Below are 18482 nucleotides of genomic sequence, written 5' to 3'. Positions count from 1 at the left end.
AGCCCCTACTTAAGATAGAGTTGCTCTGGTTTACACACCTTTGACATTTCCCCACTCCCTTTTACAGGAGAACCCTTAATCCTAAGGGTTGCAGAGGGACAAAGATCCATCTTCTGTAAATTCTTCAGGCTGAATAGGGGCAATGATATTCCTGCTTAATTGTGAGGGTCTCTTGTGTTAAAGGTAGAAAGGAGATCAGTCAGAAAGCATCAGTATGGCGAGGACCATTCATAACTCTGAGTTTAACAAAAGGTGATACCTGGAGGATTAGTAAGTGTTTAGTTTAATAAAACATTGAGTAAGCTTATCCCCATCCCTACACAAAGTGTACAACAGCAATATATTCCACAACAGTAAAGCAAAATAAGTAAAATTATTCCAAGTAAACTAAATTAGAAGACAGTCCATGAACTGAGCAAATGTTGAAACCAATATTTGTCGGTTGCTAGATGATTCCAATGTGTGCCTGGGATTAGAATACTGATCCAGATTTTTACATTAACCACCCCTCTTTTTTTTTTGAGTAGCACTCAGAGATCACTGGTTGGTTCACAGGAGTAAGCAAGGTTAGCCTAAATTGCAGAAACAAACTTAAAAACAATTGATGAGACTAGCGTTTAATAACGAATGTACAACAGTTCTTGAAACATAACTTTTCTCTCTCTAGTTCCCCATTTTTACTAAAGACAAATAATGGCAAGACTGATTTGCCCTATTATACTTGGCCTGATTATTTGTATAAAGTGCAATAAGAAGACTTATTTTTTCACATAAGCTCTTTTTAAACTGACTTTGATGGAACTCTGCTCCATAGAAAGAATCTTAGATAAGACTTTTTTAGAGCTGAGCCTGCCATGGGTTTCTACCCTCAAATACCTATTGACTTGAGTAAATTCCTCTCTTCTTGGGGTCCCAAGATAACTTGGAGCTGCTGGGCCTATGAGAAACTAACATTCTTTACATACCACAGGTTAGAAATCCTCTACAAGGACTGTGCTGACAAGGTATGAGGCATTTCCCCAAGGAGTTTTTATTGGCTTTACAAGTCAGGTTTGATTCCTTACAGGAAAGCATGCCATTCCAGTCAAAGCCTTGGTAAAATAACCAATTTCTTCAATTATGTCCTGTTGCAAAAGAAAAGAGATTTTTATTTCACTCATGCAAATAACTATATTGCCATAAATTAAGAATATTCACAAATAGTTGCCCAATTCTGGAGAAATCAGAGAGAAACAAATATGCTCCAAATTTTGTTCACAGCAGTATACTTTACTCAATTGTTAAAATCTGTAAATAGCTTAAAAGAAAAAAAGAAGTTTTGTAGACCCTGAAAAAGTAAACAAAGGATTGGCAACGTTTTAAGCAAAAAGTTAAAAAGATTACCTTAGTCTTCTATTGGTTCAGTCAATTCAGTTAACTCCTGTTCTGTTTGATATTCATGAACATTCCAGCTCTCTATGAGAGGTCTGAAAGTTTTTCCTCTATTCTGATGTCACAATCTCCAAAGTTATCAGAAAACCTGCATTTAAGTGCACCTCTTAAAGTCCTACAGTTGATTATAAAACCACCTTCTAAAGTGGACCAAAATGAGACAATATTTTATAAATGAAAAAATTTCTTAGGACAGCCACAATTAAAAACACAATTGGCCAATGAATTTGGTTACCTCTCTGGCATACAACAATTTTATGTAACAATTATAATTATTAATAACATACACTAAATCGTATCAGGATTACAGGAGTTTTCCATAATTTTGGAACATATAATAACACATTTATACAAATATAGTGCAAAGAAAACCAAACAGCATTTCATATTTGACAATGCTTCTTGTATGATTTTTTACACCAAATAAGCCTGATTTCACCCTTTACATTAGTGTACTATTAATGTTAAAACCAATTCTTAATAAAACTTTATAGGTAAATGTATTCAATCTTAATCAGGTTGACCATAAGATAAGATTTTCATAAACCTTTTATAACCCTTTACAGATTTTGTTAAAGAGCAGTTCATAAGCAGGTCTTTGTTCTAAGAAAAACCTGTTGTTATTCCAATGCTTAATATACAGAAAGACTGAATAATACTCCTTTATCTTTAGCTAATATGTTCACACAGAATTTCTTTTACAATTAATTTTTTACAAACCTTCCACAACTTGTTTAAGCCTCTAGCTTTATTGCTGCTTTATTCTAATTTAAAACAATCCTTTAGCTCTTTAGGCAAAAAAAAAAAAAAAAAAAAAGGAAAAAGAAAAAAAAATCCACATTCCCATGACTTTTTATAATCGTTTACCAAAAACACATTTCACTTTCTTAACACACCTTGCATGTAAAACTGTTTCTTCAGGAGTCTCAAATACATGTTACAATGTTCTCTTAGCAACTTTTACTTTTGGTGAAAAACCTGGCTAGTAAGGGATTTTAATTATATACCAGGTGTGGAGCCTAGGACCAAGACAGAAGGGCAGATAAGGTCTGACTTTCTAGCATAGCTAGGGGGCGTGGCTAACTCCACATATCCCATGTCCCTGGGCCTTATCTAGGCTCTAATGCTCCAAATTAGGTAAATTGAACAATTTTCAAAAGTTGAGGAAGCAGTTTATGACCTTGAAGCATTTAGCAAACCTAATATATGACCTCCATAATTTAGAGCAAATATTTACATTTTTAAAGATATTTTTATTTCACCAGTAACCTTTAAAACTATCTTTATTTCCCAAAGATTACTTAACTCACATGAACTAAAAGGCATTACACTTTCTACTTTTCTAACAAAATATTTGATTTAAGCTTTTATTATTTTTAAGTCAATAGTTAAATCTCTTTCATACATACACATCACACACACAACACATTATATAAATACACAGGCAGAAGAAGATAAAGGGCTCGTCCTCTAAGCTGGAAATTGAACCCTGAACCCAGGCCACCATTATGAAAAGAGAAAGCATGGTCACATAGTTATAAGGTCAAGCTCCATAGTTATAAGGTCAAGCTCTTTCACATACAAGACAAGAGTTAAACCTCATCCAGTTTTTTCAGGGACCTGCAGCAAAGTTTATAACTGACCAGTTTGCTGGGCCATCTTAAAAATCAGGCTTACAGGTGTCCTAATTCGGTGTTCTATCCCAAGGTATCCCTCTTGATGACGGAACAATTCAGAAAGACACACAAAGCACACCAAATTCACTACAGCTTAATAGTAGTCCCACAAATCCTTCTTTCCATGAATCAAAACTTTCAAGAGGAGATAAACAGTGATTTTTACAATTCATTCAACTGATTTGCACAGAGGAAGAAAGGATGGGTTTGCCTGAGGCAGGGTGGGGAAGGCAAGTGCTCTGGGAGGCCAGAGAAAGACCCACCCATTTAGGTGACACTGAAAAGTTCAGGCGGACGCTTGTCTGCTGTGAAGGGATCTTTTCCAACAGTCCCATCAGCTCTCAAGTTTCCCCTTTTAGGGAAGAAAAAGCTCCCCATGTCCCATGATTCTGTACTTGCCTAATCCTGTCACCCACAGCCCCAGCAAAGGGTGTACGACAGATTAATTCAAAGAGAAAAGCAGTTAACATCTTGTAGTGTCAAACCCATTCTTAGACAAAAGGGACTTACCAAGAAGGGCCTTTAACTCCCTAAACCTTAGAAGGGCCTCTACACTCTTCCAAGTTGGGCCTCTAACCCAAGGTCTGTCAAGTATCCTTTGCTTTTTATTAAGAGGGGCCTGTAACCTACACTGTCTTAGGAGACAGTAACTCCCCTAAATCGGGCCTGCAGCCCAGTCCCATCCTTTATCTGGGTATATGCATCCCACTTACCCGAAGTCATTCAATTAGTGCTGCAGCCTGTTTTCTTTGTGTCGGGGGTCTCCTCGGTATTGTCCCTTCCATCATTCACCAGAAAGATGTTACTTGCTTTGGGGAGGGGGTGATCTCTCATGGGAATTAATAGAGCAAGAACTTGCTCATTACCTGGAGGAAGACAAGTTATTCATGAGAGATATTTCCCCATGACCCAAACACTTCCCACATCAGGGATCAGATTTCAACATGAGACTTGGTAGGGCCAAAGAAACCAAATCCAAACCATAGCAGATGGAGATGACTACGTCAGAAACCCCTCAATCTTTGAAGGAGGATATGTGCTTCTTTGCATGTGTCCATGAGGTTTGTGATTGGTGGGACTGAGGAGATAGTAGCTTGAACTGAAAAACTATCAGAACTTTATTTTTTTCTCCTGCAAACTGACTTCATTGTTTTCCTACTTCTCTATCACATGGCTGGCAGAAGGTCACCAACTCACACCTCTCAAGTTTTCAACTTTTTCACTCAAGAACTAGGCCAGACTAACTCCTAAATTTTTCAGAAGAATTACTTTGACAGACTTATTTTGTTGCAGATGTTCCTTTTACATTCAATTACCCATGACTGAGAGGAGCCCAACACTGACAGCAGACAAGGAGATGACAGGTACTTCACTGGGGCGAGGTACTGACAGGATAGCTTTACTGAGTACAGTGAAACCACAACCATAGCAGCAGGAGTGGATGAATGGCTCATGGTATAAAAACAACATGGATTGTGGTTAGAGTATTACTAGAGCTGAGGTTCAGGGGTTTATTCTAAGGGTTACTGTGGATCAGTGAACAGAAGAAAGCATGAAAGGCTGTTATTAAAAGAACTGTTTCTATGTCAAACTTTTTTTTAAAGAAAAGAAAGGATAACAAAACAAACAAACAAACAAAAAACACAAAAAATACCAGGAAAAGGAGGAGCTTGAATGAAGAATATGGAAAAAGGAAGGCAGTCATTTCGAGCTAGGCATTGTGCCAGTCTTTTGCTAACCTCCATGACCAGAACAGACATCTTCTTTCTTGTAGTGGGTAGTATTCACCCAGGATATTCCAACTGGGCCTAGAATAGAATGTTCCAGAAGCTTAAAGCCTTCCTGACATGAAGCTTTCTTCCAGGAATTTAGTGAAAGTATAATGCTGAATAGAAGTGGTGGAAGTGGGAATCTTTTATACCAGTTCTTAAAGGAAAAGCTTTCATCTGTTCACCATTGAGCATGATATTTGCCATGGACTTTTGATATATAGTCTTTATTATGATGAGGTAGTTTTCTTCAGTTTTTACCATAAAAGGGGGTGTTAAATCCAAAAGTTCCGAACAGATTAAAACAATGCCAGGACTTAGTGTGGTTTTGCTCAATTATTTTCTTTCCTTCAATTAACATGATTATCATTGTTATTAAATCAATTGTATCATGTGTGAAGAAGCCAATTTTCATAAACTAAATTGCCTCGTTGTGTGTTTTCCAGATTGAAATCATTGAAGATCGAAGTTCTGAAGGTGGTACCAAAAAGGCAGTTTTAAATACATAAACCGTTTATTTAGATGTGTACACAAGATAATTGAAGGCATATACACTCTGCACAATTACTATGTTCCATTTTCATGGGGCAAATGTCAGATCTACATGAATATTGAGGGCATACCATTGTGGGTACACCTGTTACATTCATCGTTAGAAACATAGTCACAAATGGGTTGAAGCTCTTTCATGAACGAAGGGCAAGGAAGAAGCTCTTATTTTAGAAGTAATACCACTTAAATATTTATGATGAGTTTCAAATCACTGAGAATATTAGTTCTTAATGAGAACATCAATAGGCCCACAGCTAGAATGAGGTGAAAGCTGCTGCTAGTCTTCTAATGCATCAGTTTAAATGGTCCCACTGATACAAGCCCACACTCGACTTTCTTTGTTATGCATTACCTAGAAGACGAAATAAATCTCAGCATGAAATTTGCTGGAGCAATATCATTCACCTCAATGGTATCTCTGCTATCCTGCATTTCATTTTTTTCCTAAGAGTCTGCTACATCAACCCACACTGATCGTCTTTGACTAGAAAGTCAAGAATTTAATGGATTTAACTTCGTCTCATAGAAAATTGTTCCACTGGAAACTTTTTTGTGCCTAACATTTTACTCTCAATTGCTAAAGACATTGCTTACCAGTGTTATAATCACATATGAATTCAAAGCCAATTTAAGATCAAGTATCCATCTGTTTATAGGTATGTGGTTAAATATATATAGTTTGCCTTAAGTTGATAAGATTCCTCCTTAAATAGAGTCCTGCCTATCATTTTTTTCTTGTCATAATAACTTAAAGTTTTATTTACTGAAGCCCATACAATTGACATTTAAAAGAAATAAGGACATTACACTTTCCTCCTTTTCTGACATTATCCAGAGCAGTGCTGTTCATTAGTACTTTCTGTGGTGAGAGAAATGTTCTATATTTATGCTGTCTAACATCTAACATGGTAGCCATGAGCCACATGTGGCCTCTAAGCACTTGAAATGTGGCTAGCATGCATGCCTAAGGAACTGAGTTTCTAATTTTATTTAATTTTAATTCGTTTAAATTTAAATTTAAATTTAAATTGCTACATGTGACTCTTATCTCACATATTGGCCAGAACAGATGCAGAATATTTTCATCATTGCAGAAAGTTCTATTGGACAGTTCTGTTTAAGAGATATAAATTTTTTCCTGAGTAGGGAGTAGGTAGTCTTCTCTGTAACTCTCAGCTCCTAATGTACTGTGGAGAATGCAACTGCACTTGATAAACACTTACTGCTTGATCAACTTCTTTATAGGAAAGCCTACTTTTCATTTCTGGCCTTTGAATCATTATTAAATCTACCTTTAGTTCTTACAGTTACTTGTTCCTTTATGATTTCTGTATTTTTCTTTCTCAATTCTTAGCCAGCAATTAGAGCTAGCTACAACCACATAGTATGATGCCTTTGCTGGTTTTCTCTGCCACACTCCTGATAGATGTAGGTAACTAAAAAACCAAAACCAAAACAACAGATTGTGTTTCTCTGCTATATGTATCAAATAAGATATAATATTTTAATCAGAGTACATAAATGAGAGTAAGATTTAAAGAAAATCTAATATAGGTATAGTCAAGTACCTCTCAGTAAACTTTATACGTGATGGATCATGGCATAATCTTAGTTTTTTTTTTTTCAGGGCATGATAATTGGAATGAAATTCCCCTGAATTGGTATGGGTTTCACAATGTCTGTATGCTTCAGTTATTCAAGAAAACTTGGTATTTAAAATCTCTGAAGACAGTTTGACTAGCCTGTTATTTGTTCAGCACATGTGGTTTTCTCTCTGGAGATGGTTGAAATGTACTTTTCTCCACACAGAAAAGGGAGTTTGAAGGAAATGAAAGTAAATCATGGTCTTCTGCTATGGTTATGTGGACCTATAGACAAGATTCAGTCATTGTTCTACTTTATAACTGTACTATGTACTGTAAAGCAGTGTTGAAAAATTAACATTTATGCTTCCCACATACATATCTTTTGAAAATATATGGGTCTTTAAAAAGAGGTCATTCTAGATCAGAGATCACCCTCAGAAACTACAAATTTATCAAAGGTAGATGAAAATCAATGAGAATAACTTGGTATATCCAGTGGTTTAGAGCAAGAACTCTAAAAAGTCTGTATTTGAATCCCATATTACTAAAAGTGTAACTTTGGGAAAATTATTTATTGCTTCTGTGCCTCAGTTTAGTCACCATTAAAATGAGGCTATTAATAATATGTAATAATAGCTCACATGACAAAAGGCTTATAGTTAGTGTTCAAAAAACCCATTATTATTACTGCTATGTTATTATTATTACCTTACTGGCTACACTTGAAAAGGCTATCCTTAGAAAGCATTAATTAGACAGAGTCAGAGAAATTGCCAACTAAGAGTGGACCATTAGGCTGTTTAACACAGACTAGAGAAGTAACATTACTGCAATAAGCAAGGAGAGAGAATCAGTGAAATCCTTTTTATGAAAGAAATATTTCTGTGTGTCCAGGTCATGTCTTCCAATGCCTTCTCCGTGTAATTCTTTGTTGTGGAAAACTTTTCCATTGTGCATTCCATCTGTGGGTGCTCAGTTCTACCTTTTCTCCCAACTGCATTTCCTTAATCAGGGATTGAGCTGAAAGATTTGCACTAGGAAATCTGAGGTGGAAGGACAAAGATGACCTGTGATATTGAGGGAGAACAAAGGCCAAGACAAAGATGCAGGTTATTTCAGGTCTGGCTCTCCAGCTTCTGCATTTCTTTATTTTTCATATCCAGGGTTACATGAACACATCAGGCATCTTAGACTTATCCCTAGTTCTGAGTGAAGGAGAAATGAAAATCTCTCCAAAGTCAACTTGTAAGGCCTTGACAGGAGGTACTAACCATCTTGCTAATCTAACCCTCATGATATGCCTCCAATTTGGAATGTAAATTTCTGGTTAGTTGCTTTTGCCATACAGCCTCTTCTTCCTTTCTCTCTTAATTAGAGTTTTGGCCTTGATTTCTTGAATGCCTTGCTAACATGAAGCTTTCTTCCAGGAATTTAGTGACAGTATAATGTTGAATAGAAGTGGTGGAAGTGGGAATTCTGGCCTTGTTCCAGTTCTTAGAGGAAAAGCTTTCATCTGTTCACCATTGAGCATGATATTTGGCATGGACTTTTCATATATGCTCTTTGTTATAATGAGATAGTTTTCTTCAGTTTTTACCATAAAATGGGGTGTTGAGTTTTGTAAAAACCCTTTTTTTTTTGCATCAATTGAGATGCTCATGTGTTTTTTTCCTTTTTTTTTCCTTTATTCTGTTTGTGTGGGATATTATACTGATTAGTATTTGTGTGTGAACCATCCTTGCATTGCAGGAATAAATCACATTTTGTGATGGTATATAATCCTTTTAGTATATTGTTGAGACCTGTTTGCTAGTACTTTGTGGAAGAATCATACCATTTTCGATATGGGAAAGACTGTTCTCCTATTACATACGAGGAAACTAAAACTTTTAGGAGAAAGTAATCTGCCCAAAGTTGTATATCTGGATGTTATTGTCAAGGTAGAGTATAAAACCTAAGATTCCTGAATTCCCTCAGGTGCTTTTTAAAATATCGGTTTGAGTTTTGAGTGATCCACAGGCTGCTTTTTATTTTCTAATTTAATTGGCTTTGGGGTGGGGATGAGTACCTAGGCAATGAGTTTTCTTGTGTAACCAATATTAATCACCTCTGACATAGACATGATAACTGTGGAGAAAGCCTTGAGTACTATATAAGTCAGTTGTAGATCAATAACATGGAGACACACTACCCTCAGTTATGAAGTGCAGCCTTGAGGCGTAGCATTGTGGAGGGGTTACATGGAGATGGCTGTGAGCATCATAGACTTTCAGGCTATCAAATTGGAAGAAACCTAGGCCAAATGTTTTATTCAATGAGAAAAATAAGACACCATCATGAGGGTATAAATGAATGGATTCATTTTAATGACAGGGCAGTGTTCCTGGCCAAGTATGTTATTATCAGGTAGCAGGGGAAATTACTAGTGCTGATGAGGCAACTAATCAAAAGGCAGCACACTTTCCACTTTCATGCTGAGGGAAATCTAAGCTTGCTGGCTAATAGCTATGCTCACTGTAGGGAAACTGTCAGGGGCAAATCAGTGCAACAAAACCTACATTTTTGCATTAGTTTATCTAAAGGTCACTGTAGTCTTTAATCCTCTACAAAGTTTTCCAAAGATGTCTTACAAAATTTCCTTAAAGAATTTTTTCTGAAATCATGACCCTGTCAAAGAAGTATCTTTACCTGCTGCTTACTTTATCATATTTTTTTCGTTTTTTTTTTTTTTTTTTGAGGTGGAATCTTGCTCTGTCGCCCAGGCTGGAGTGCAGTGGTGCAATATCAGCTCACTGCAACCTCTGCCTCCTGGATTCAAGCCATTCTCCTGCCTCAGCCTCCTGAGTAGCTGGGACTACAGGTGCGTGCCACCACCCTCAGCTAATTTCTGTATTTTTCATAGAGACGGGATTTTACTATGTTGGCCAGATTGGTCTTGATCTCTTGATCTTGTGATCCATGCACCTCGACCTCCCAAAGTGCTGGGATTACAGGCGTGAGCCACCACACCCAGCCTATTTTATCAGAAATTTTAAAGGAGATGAAAACTTCATACAGTAGAACTTTATGATGGACTTTATTAAATAAAATTTTATTTTATAGGCTGCCATGTTGCCTTGTTCAATTGATTTACATACACTGTAGAAAGCTTTATACAATATAGTGTACAGGTGTACCATTTAAAATTGATTAAAGAGCATGCTTCTGATCATTCATACAAAGAAGTTGGACACTAGGCCTCATTTAAGAACAGAAACCAATTTTATAAGATTGCTTTTATGGGAAAAGTAAACTGAACATACTTCTCTTAGGCTTACAGGATCTGATTCAGTCAACAATCTGGTAATCAACCTAGTGAAACTACTATACAATGCCTCTTCTAATTTTTAATAAGAAGCAGGAAAATATATATGTGTATACATTTCCTCCCCACTCCCCATAATATTTTCTTCTTATGTTTGAGATCCTTAGGAAGGTAAGCCTCAAGTCTTTCATTTGACCAGTTAATCCAGTGACACATATTAACTGAACATGTATTATGAATTCTATTTTGAGAGGAAGAAGACAGGTTAGAGATAAAGTTGCTTCCATTCTATAAAGGCAGAAAAGACAATTTTTTAAAATACAAGGGAGAATATGATTAACATGAAAGGAATACAACTGGAATGCAGAGATTAAGGAACTTCAGAGTACCATTTTTGACTGCCTTTCTAGAATAAATAGTATATAAATAAGGCTTTGAAATACTTCAGTGGGCAGATACAGGGTAGGACATTCCAGATTGAGAAAACAGCACTAAGAAAGAAGGCAGTAGGAAAGGGTGAGATGAGTTTGGGGAATAGTGAGGAACGCCATTTGCTGGAACATAGGGTTCACGTAGGTCAGTAAAAGATATCAGTGTAAAAAATCGGATTTTGAAAACTAAAGTCAAGCTATAGGAAGATTAAGGAGGGCCCAGTGTGTGAGGTGAATTTGTAGGAAGAGTAGGTAGTGGCAGGGAGGCAGCAATTATTTAGAAAGTCATGAATAGGAGGAGGAGAAGAGAGAATGATGGATAGGTAGAGAAGGATGGATAGGAGATACCTTGCAAAGCCACAGCATGAGTTAGTCAGACTGGTTCAGTCATCTGGGAGATGTGTGTTGTCAGTGGTAGGATCCCGGCAAAGTGAATGCTCCACCCAGCACTCTGGCTTTCTGGGAGGCAGTTCCTCAGCACATCTACATTCAGAGCTGAACTCTTCCCTTCGAACATGAACTCTTTGAAACTGGTCTGCACTACAATGGATTGCTTCTCAGAGCAATCTCTTAAAACTGGGTATCTGCCAACTTTAAATGGAGCTCAGACCTTAAAAGGCTCCAGGTTATGGCAAAGGTTGTACCCATGTTTTCTGAGTTGAGTTTAATGTACCCTGAGAGCCCTTCCAGCTCTGTGGATGAGATGGCACAAAATCAATACAGGGTTCCGCCTGTATTCTAAACTATGAACCAAGTGGGAAGATATGAGCTTCATAACCCCAAATGTCCTAATTACCTGCATTGACTTGCTAGGCAGTTGCAGGTTATTTACTTATTATTGAAACCTTCATTTCAGATGGAGAAGACCATTTGAAGACAGTGAAATATTTCACAGTAGGTCTGTTTAGGGATCCTGACTCAGCCTGATTCCTAAGGAAAATTCTCTGTGTTAGGCTTTTAGTGAAACAAATCAGTTGCGCCAGCCTCTGTCATCTTTTCAACAGCTGTTTTTGCTTCCAAAGTAGATTTTTCAGAATGCCTAATGAAGAGCTCAGGTAAAAATCATGGGGTTGTGTGACTATTCTTGATTTTCCCCCAGCTTATTTTTCATTTTGTTTTCACCTTCAAGGTAGGCCTACTGATCTCCCAGAGCATAGAAGTAAGAGAACTTCCCCTACCTTCGTCTCCCAAGAGTGCTGGCTGAGCTAGGCTTCTACCTGATCATAATGGAGAGTAGCTCAGCTGTCACTGCCAACTGCTCTGGCTGACAGGGAATGAAAATTCAAAGACAATTCTGAAACAGCAAAGAGGGTTGTAGAAGGTTCTCAGTGGCAGGAGCTCTTTCTTCAGGAGAAATGAAGGGACCACTCCTTTAACAGGGGCTGTAAAATATGTCCCAACTCCCATATTTTTGTTTTTCCTGCTGTCTCTGCAAAATAGGATTGCACAGGAGCTTATAACGTGAAAGGAGGAAGTCAGTGACTTTCCAGTGGCCCAGGGGAAATGGTAAAAGTTTTCTTTCTCTTCTCAAATCTGGGCAATCCTCACATAACCTTAGCTTTATGAAGTACTTATAATGCACAAGTTATCTGGTATGTAACAAACTATTCCCCATGCAAAACAAAGGAACATGGACTTCAGTGCAGAGTGAGGAACTTTACAATATGATAAATTTTTAGTGGTGATGGTTGTTATGATGAGTTAATCAGGGAGGTAGGGAATCCTGAAAACGTCTTTACTCAAGCATCTTAGATAAAAAGCCATCTTAATATCGATTTCCTGAAATTCAAGGATATATACCATGGTTGGCAAACTATGGCATAAAAAGGCAGCCTTGGACCAGCCGCCTTTTTTCGTGTGTGTATAGTAAAAAGTTATAGTAGAACATAGCCATGCCTATATCTACATATAGTCCATAGCTGCTTTTGTGCTACAATGGCAGAGTTGGACAGTTGCAACAGGGAACTTATGGTTCACAAGTCCAGTATGTACAAGAGTATGGTCCTCTGGTAATAACTGTAATAATAACTTGCTCTGTATAATACTTTATCACTATCTAAGGACTTTCTTGTCCATTATCTCACTTGGCATCTACACCAACTCTATGAGATAGGCAGAGAAAATATCATTCTTATTTCACAGATAAGGAAACTAAGCCCCTAAGGGATACCTTCGCACTACCTGGGTACTAACTGTTGAAGAACCAGTGATGTCTAGAGAAGACCTTTAGGGGCCATAAAAATTGAAGAGATAATGGTCCATTATGATAGGTGGAACTATTCACCCCCATTCTTCACTCCTTCCTATATCTACAGCCTTTGTCATGTAACTTGACAGTTTGTCTCTCAAAAAGGTGAAGTGTACTGTCCTATCTCTTGAATTTGGGCTTGGCACTTTGACTTGCTTTTTCCAATGAGATGTTAGTAGAGACAATTCTAGCAAGGACTTGAACTGTGCTTGTACACTGAGGCATGCCCTCTCTTCCATGTCTGTCAGTGCCAAGAGTAGAATATTCAGTATAGGAAGGTGCAGTACAGTTCTCTGGGTAGCCTTGAATCAACTCATATCTCTTCCCTGAGCTAGATTGATGGTCCAAACCAGAGAAAAGTGTAGCAGTGCCACCTGGCTGTCTCTCAGTCCTATTCTAAGAAGTAGAGCTGTTCCACCCATCCTAACCTGAAGCAGAGCTTCTTAGCTGAGTCCAGCCTAGATGAGACAAAACCCGACGGACCTATCGGTCACTGATGTTTTCAATCACTGAGTTTTGAGCTGGTTTGTTACATGGTATTTTTGTAGCAATGCTAACTGTTCCAGAGCACACTGAACTCTAGCACAAGTATAAGAAACTCTATTCTAGTTTCTGTAAAGCAGCTTCACTGTGCACTGATTACCAACTTGTCTGAGCCCAGTGAGACAGAGCACACTCATATGCAGTAAGTAGATGAGGTGGATTTTCACTTACAGATAGGCAACAAGGGGCAACAGAAGCCCAGAATTCATTGTGAGCCAGTCCCCCAAGGTTCAGAAAGCTTCCTGGGGTGGATAGAGTCTCATCTGCACATGCCTCACTTGCACCACAGATGAGGGGCCCTCAAAAGGTAGCCTGCCCCGGGTTACATACCTTGGGGTCACATGACACACCTGGCTAAAACTTGAAGGACATCCTGTTATTGCGAGGAGGAGGGGTGACTGGAACAGAGCCCAACCTGTTCCAGCCAGTTTCCCCTGCTGATTTTATCTTTTTAAAAATAGCAAATATTATTAATCAGTCTACCAAACACATTCTCGTTTGTTTCCCTGTTTTGCTGGGTACTTGTTGCTCACTGAAGTCTGCCATTTGGATCATATAGTATTGCTTCATTGTCCACTCTCCTAGCATGAATGAGAGATTTAACAGCTCTGATTACACATAGTCATGAGAAAAGGCTCCTATGGCAACCACAAGCCCCTCAAAAGCTGTATTATGGCTGCTCCAGTCTCCAGCTGATTTTCAGGAAACATCCACTCACTTGTCCTCTTTTTAAGGACCTGCTATTTTTCAGAACAGAGGCAGAAACACTACTTGGACATCTCCCTTCTAAAAGCAAATTCCTTTCTGGACTGGACACTTTGTATTAGTGTTATCCCTTTTATTTGTTTCAATGGAGCCTAGCACACCAGAGGATGCAGAAATCCCCCAGCTTGCAAATATACTCATTTCCTCAGCTTTCTTTTTTGTTTCCCTCCCTGCCTTTCACCCTTTTCTGTTCTTGTTTACTTTTTACCCCACAGCTTATAACTATCCAAGGCTTAAAAGAAGGGTTTTCTTGGCATGAAGTCAATTCAGACAGTAAGTGCAACATCTTGGAGAGTAATCAGGAAGGACTGGAGGCTTTGGAACCTCTGAGAAGCAGAAGAAAAAGCCACTCACCCCTCCCTCTCCCGCAAGCCCCTCCTTCCTCTCCTGGGATCCTGTAGAGCCCGACTCATTCATCAACATGTCTTTCTCTCTTTAAAAAACAACTCAACAAAACAGGAGAGGGCTTTAGAAAGCCTTTGTAAAAGGCTTAAAGAAACAGGCTCTTTTTATTCCAGTCTCCGCTCTTGAAACCAAGAACCTGTCTACACACTTGATTATCTAGATAATTGAGGTCCAAACCACATTCTGACCTGACATATTCAAATAACTTTAAGTCAAAATATTTGGGAGTGAAGGAGTTTTAAAAAGTCTTCCTTTCTTTGAGGGGACCACATTAGCCTACTAGTGGTGCCCCCAAGACTCAACTGTGGAAACTTACCTAGCTTTAGTTATCCAAGGTAGGAGGGTAACGGTTTTACTCTTGAATAAAGTAACATAGTTAAGGAGAGAAAGTCTTCTCTTGGCTGTTTGTAAACCAAAGCCAGTTCAGAAGATTTTGGCAAGTGATTCCCATCAGTCCCAACTCTGACCCATTTCTTACCTGCTAGCTTCTGTATAATCCACAGAATTTAGAATCAGGACAACAATCTTTGGATATACCTGATTTTTAGTTTTCTTCTTCCTCCAAAAGTAGGGGATCATGCAGGCTTTTTTCTCTTGTCCTTTGTGTTTATCCATGTTGAGTCCTCTTAACATGGAACCTCTGAAGCTGCATGCATTCTGGAAACAGTAATTTCTTTGCCACTGATAGCAGGGAAAGTTGTGTGGCTGTCATCTTTACTAGTTGTGTGGCTGCTGCTGCTGCTGGTGGTGGTAAGGTAGAGCAGGTTTCTCATTTTTGATTAAGGGGAGCTTTGCAGGTCACAATGAGGGGGGCTAGAGGAAGGGATTAGATGTGGCATAATAGGTAGTCTGTGCAGTCACCAAAACTTCTACAGCTGAGGACTAGCTCAAGGAAAATGAGGTTTGAGATAATTCCCCACAGTGGTACTCAAGATGGATTGGAACAAGAGAGACTAAGGCAGACAGGATGGCTGGGGGCAGTTACTGCAATTTGGGCCAATGTTTCTCAGGGTGAATTTCAGGTAATGCTACAATCACAGGGGTTCCATGATCAAACCTTTTATCTCACCCTTAGAAATTCATGGTGCACACGAGCATATTAAAATCTCTGGGAGGTTCTGCAGCAAAGACTTTAACACAATGTTCCCCAAACATATTTGACTATAGAAACATTCCTGTATATAGGACCTATTACCTATGTGTGGTGTCAGGTCTTCACAGAGAAATGGGAGAAAGGGATGGCTGCCAAGGGGTGAAGGTGCATAGTTCCGAGGTCGAAATACCTCCATGGTAAACTATAGCTGCTCTTGCCATGGGGGGTAAAATGAGTAATAATGTGAGATAATGATGTTAATTTATTCCACTGTTGTAGCCATTTTACTATATATATGTATCTTGTAACATGCTGTATACCTTAAATATATGCGATACAAGTTATTAAAAATAAATTAATAAATACCTCTCTGGTTTCAAGTCTGGGAAGGATGGGTGCAGGTCACATACTGGCAGTAATAAGGGAAATCGAGATGGTGAAGGTATTGTCAATTTTTGACACACTAGAGTTTGATCGGGATGCGAGTGACTGAATATGCTCCACATTTCAGTCTTTTATATCCACTCCATTAGTCCAAATTAAAAATAACAAACCAGGGCCCAGGCCCAATTTATTCAGAGGTTCATAATGTTGCTTGGACAGGAAAGACTCCCTACGGAATATTTTAATTGGCTCAGCCAAAATTTCTACTCTACTATATTTTATTCCATTTCCAATTTAGTAGTCTGACAGAATCATAGTAAGTCAAATATGATAATTAAAAAAGAGAGAGAGGATTGCCAATTTTCTCCTCAGCTGGGACAGATAAGATACTAGATTTTTTTTTACTTCAACTAGGAAAGCTTTACTAACCCACTCCCAGAGGCCTTTGGGTCATGCCTGCCTGGGGCAGATTCACACACTGGCACCCAGGGTGTGCCCCCGCATTATTCTCATCACTGCTGTTCGTAGTTAGCAGAACCTGCCAGAAAACATGGCAGAGTTGTACAGACATTGTCCACTTCATGCTTAATTTTTTTCCCACCCCAGAGAAGGTCCTTCTTGCTGCCCCACAATTCTTTATTATTTCTGTTTGGGCCATTCCAGATTTCCCCTCACGCTCCAGCCCTCCTCTAACAGGTGGTCTCACCATCTCCTCCATCAAGAAGACCAAGCAAATCAAACATAAAGTCCCCATAGCTACTTGGATCCCTTTCTTCACATTTACTTGCCTCTGCAAACACATTTTAATTTTTCCCTCTAAGCCTCTCTCTAGTAACTTCAGTTTCTGCCTCTTCATGCAGTCCTTCCCCGGTGCTGTGTTATAGGCCAGCTTCCTCCTGTGTGACCTTGAGTAAGTTACTTCACCACTCTCAATCTCAGTTTTCAAAATAATGCCTCTCTTGAAGGATGCTCTAAGAATTGAGTGGTGATAAAAACAAACACTCGGCCCTGTGTCTGACCCCTACATGATACTTAAGAAATAGCATTGCTATGCTTACTATTTACTACAGTTCCCTTTAAAAAAATCAACTTAATTATCAACTTAATTGGGGCATAATTTACATAAAATGAATGTACAATTTTGAGCGTAACATTTGATGAGGTTTTGTAATCTATGTACCCTGGCAACCACCACCCCAATTAAACAGAATATTTCCATCACTCCAGAGAAAACTTTCATGTCCATTTACAATGGATTCCCTCCAACCCCTGCTCAAATAAACACCTGATCTGATCCTATCATTTTAGATTTATGTTACATGTTCTAGAACTTCATATAATTGAAATTATTCAGTATGTACTTTTCATGTCTAGTTTCTTTCATCCAGCATAATTAAAAAAAAAATTCTTCCAGGCTGAATGTCACAGTAGTTCATTCTTTTTGTTGCTGAGAAGCATTTTATTGTATGAATGCATAGAATCTTTTTTTGTATAAATACAAAATGTATTTATGCTTTCACCTTTGATGGACATTTGAGGTTTTTCTGCTTTTTGGCAATTGTCAATAAAGCTGTTATAAACAGTCATCTAAAAGAGTTTCCATGGACATATATATACATACAATATATATTTTTTTCTCTTGGAAAAATACTTAAGAATAGAATTACTGGGTCATATATTTTGTATATGTTTAACTTTTTAAGAAGTTGCTAAGCTGGTTTTCAAAGTGGCTGTGCCACTTTATACTCCAAACAGTAATGTATGAAAGTCCCGATTGTTCCACAACCATGTTACATTTAGCATTATCAGTTGTTAATTTTCTCCATTCAAATGACACAGTATTTCGCTGGGCTCTTAATTTGCATTTCCCTGGTGACCAGTGATGTTGAGCCTCTTTTCGTGTGCTTACTGGTCATTTGCATATCTTCTATTGAGAAGTGCCTGGTAAGTTTTTTCTCCCATTTTTATAAATTGGCTTGCTTATCTTATTATTGAGTTAGAAGAATTTTCTTTAATATGTTGTGACACATATTTTTTGGTAGATATTTGTATTGCAAATATTTTCTCCCAGTCTGTGGCTTACCTTTTCATCTCTTTTTTCAAGCCTTATTGAGGCATAACTGACAGATAAAAATTGTACATATTTAAGGTGTACAACTTGACGTTTTGAAAACTGTAAACTTTGTGAAATGATTATCACAATCAAACTAATTCACATGTTCATCATCTCACATAGTTACCATTTTCTTTATATCTTTTTTTTAATTGAAGAGAGGACACTTAAGTTCTACCCTC

This window comes from Colobus angolensis, unplaced genomic scaffold (assembly GCF_000951035.1).
Source record: "Colobus angolensis palliatus isolate OR3802 unplaced genomic scaffold, Cang.pa_1.0 Scaffold190, whole genome shotgun sequence".
In the NCBI taxonomy this organism is placed as follows: Eukaryota; Metazoa; Chordata; class Mammalia; order Primates; family Cercopithecidae; genus Colobus; species Colobus angolensis.
The sequence above is the reverse complement of the archived record's forward strand: the minus strand, read 5'-3'. Positions refer to the sequence as shown.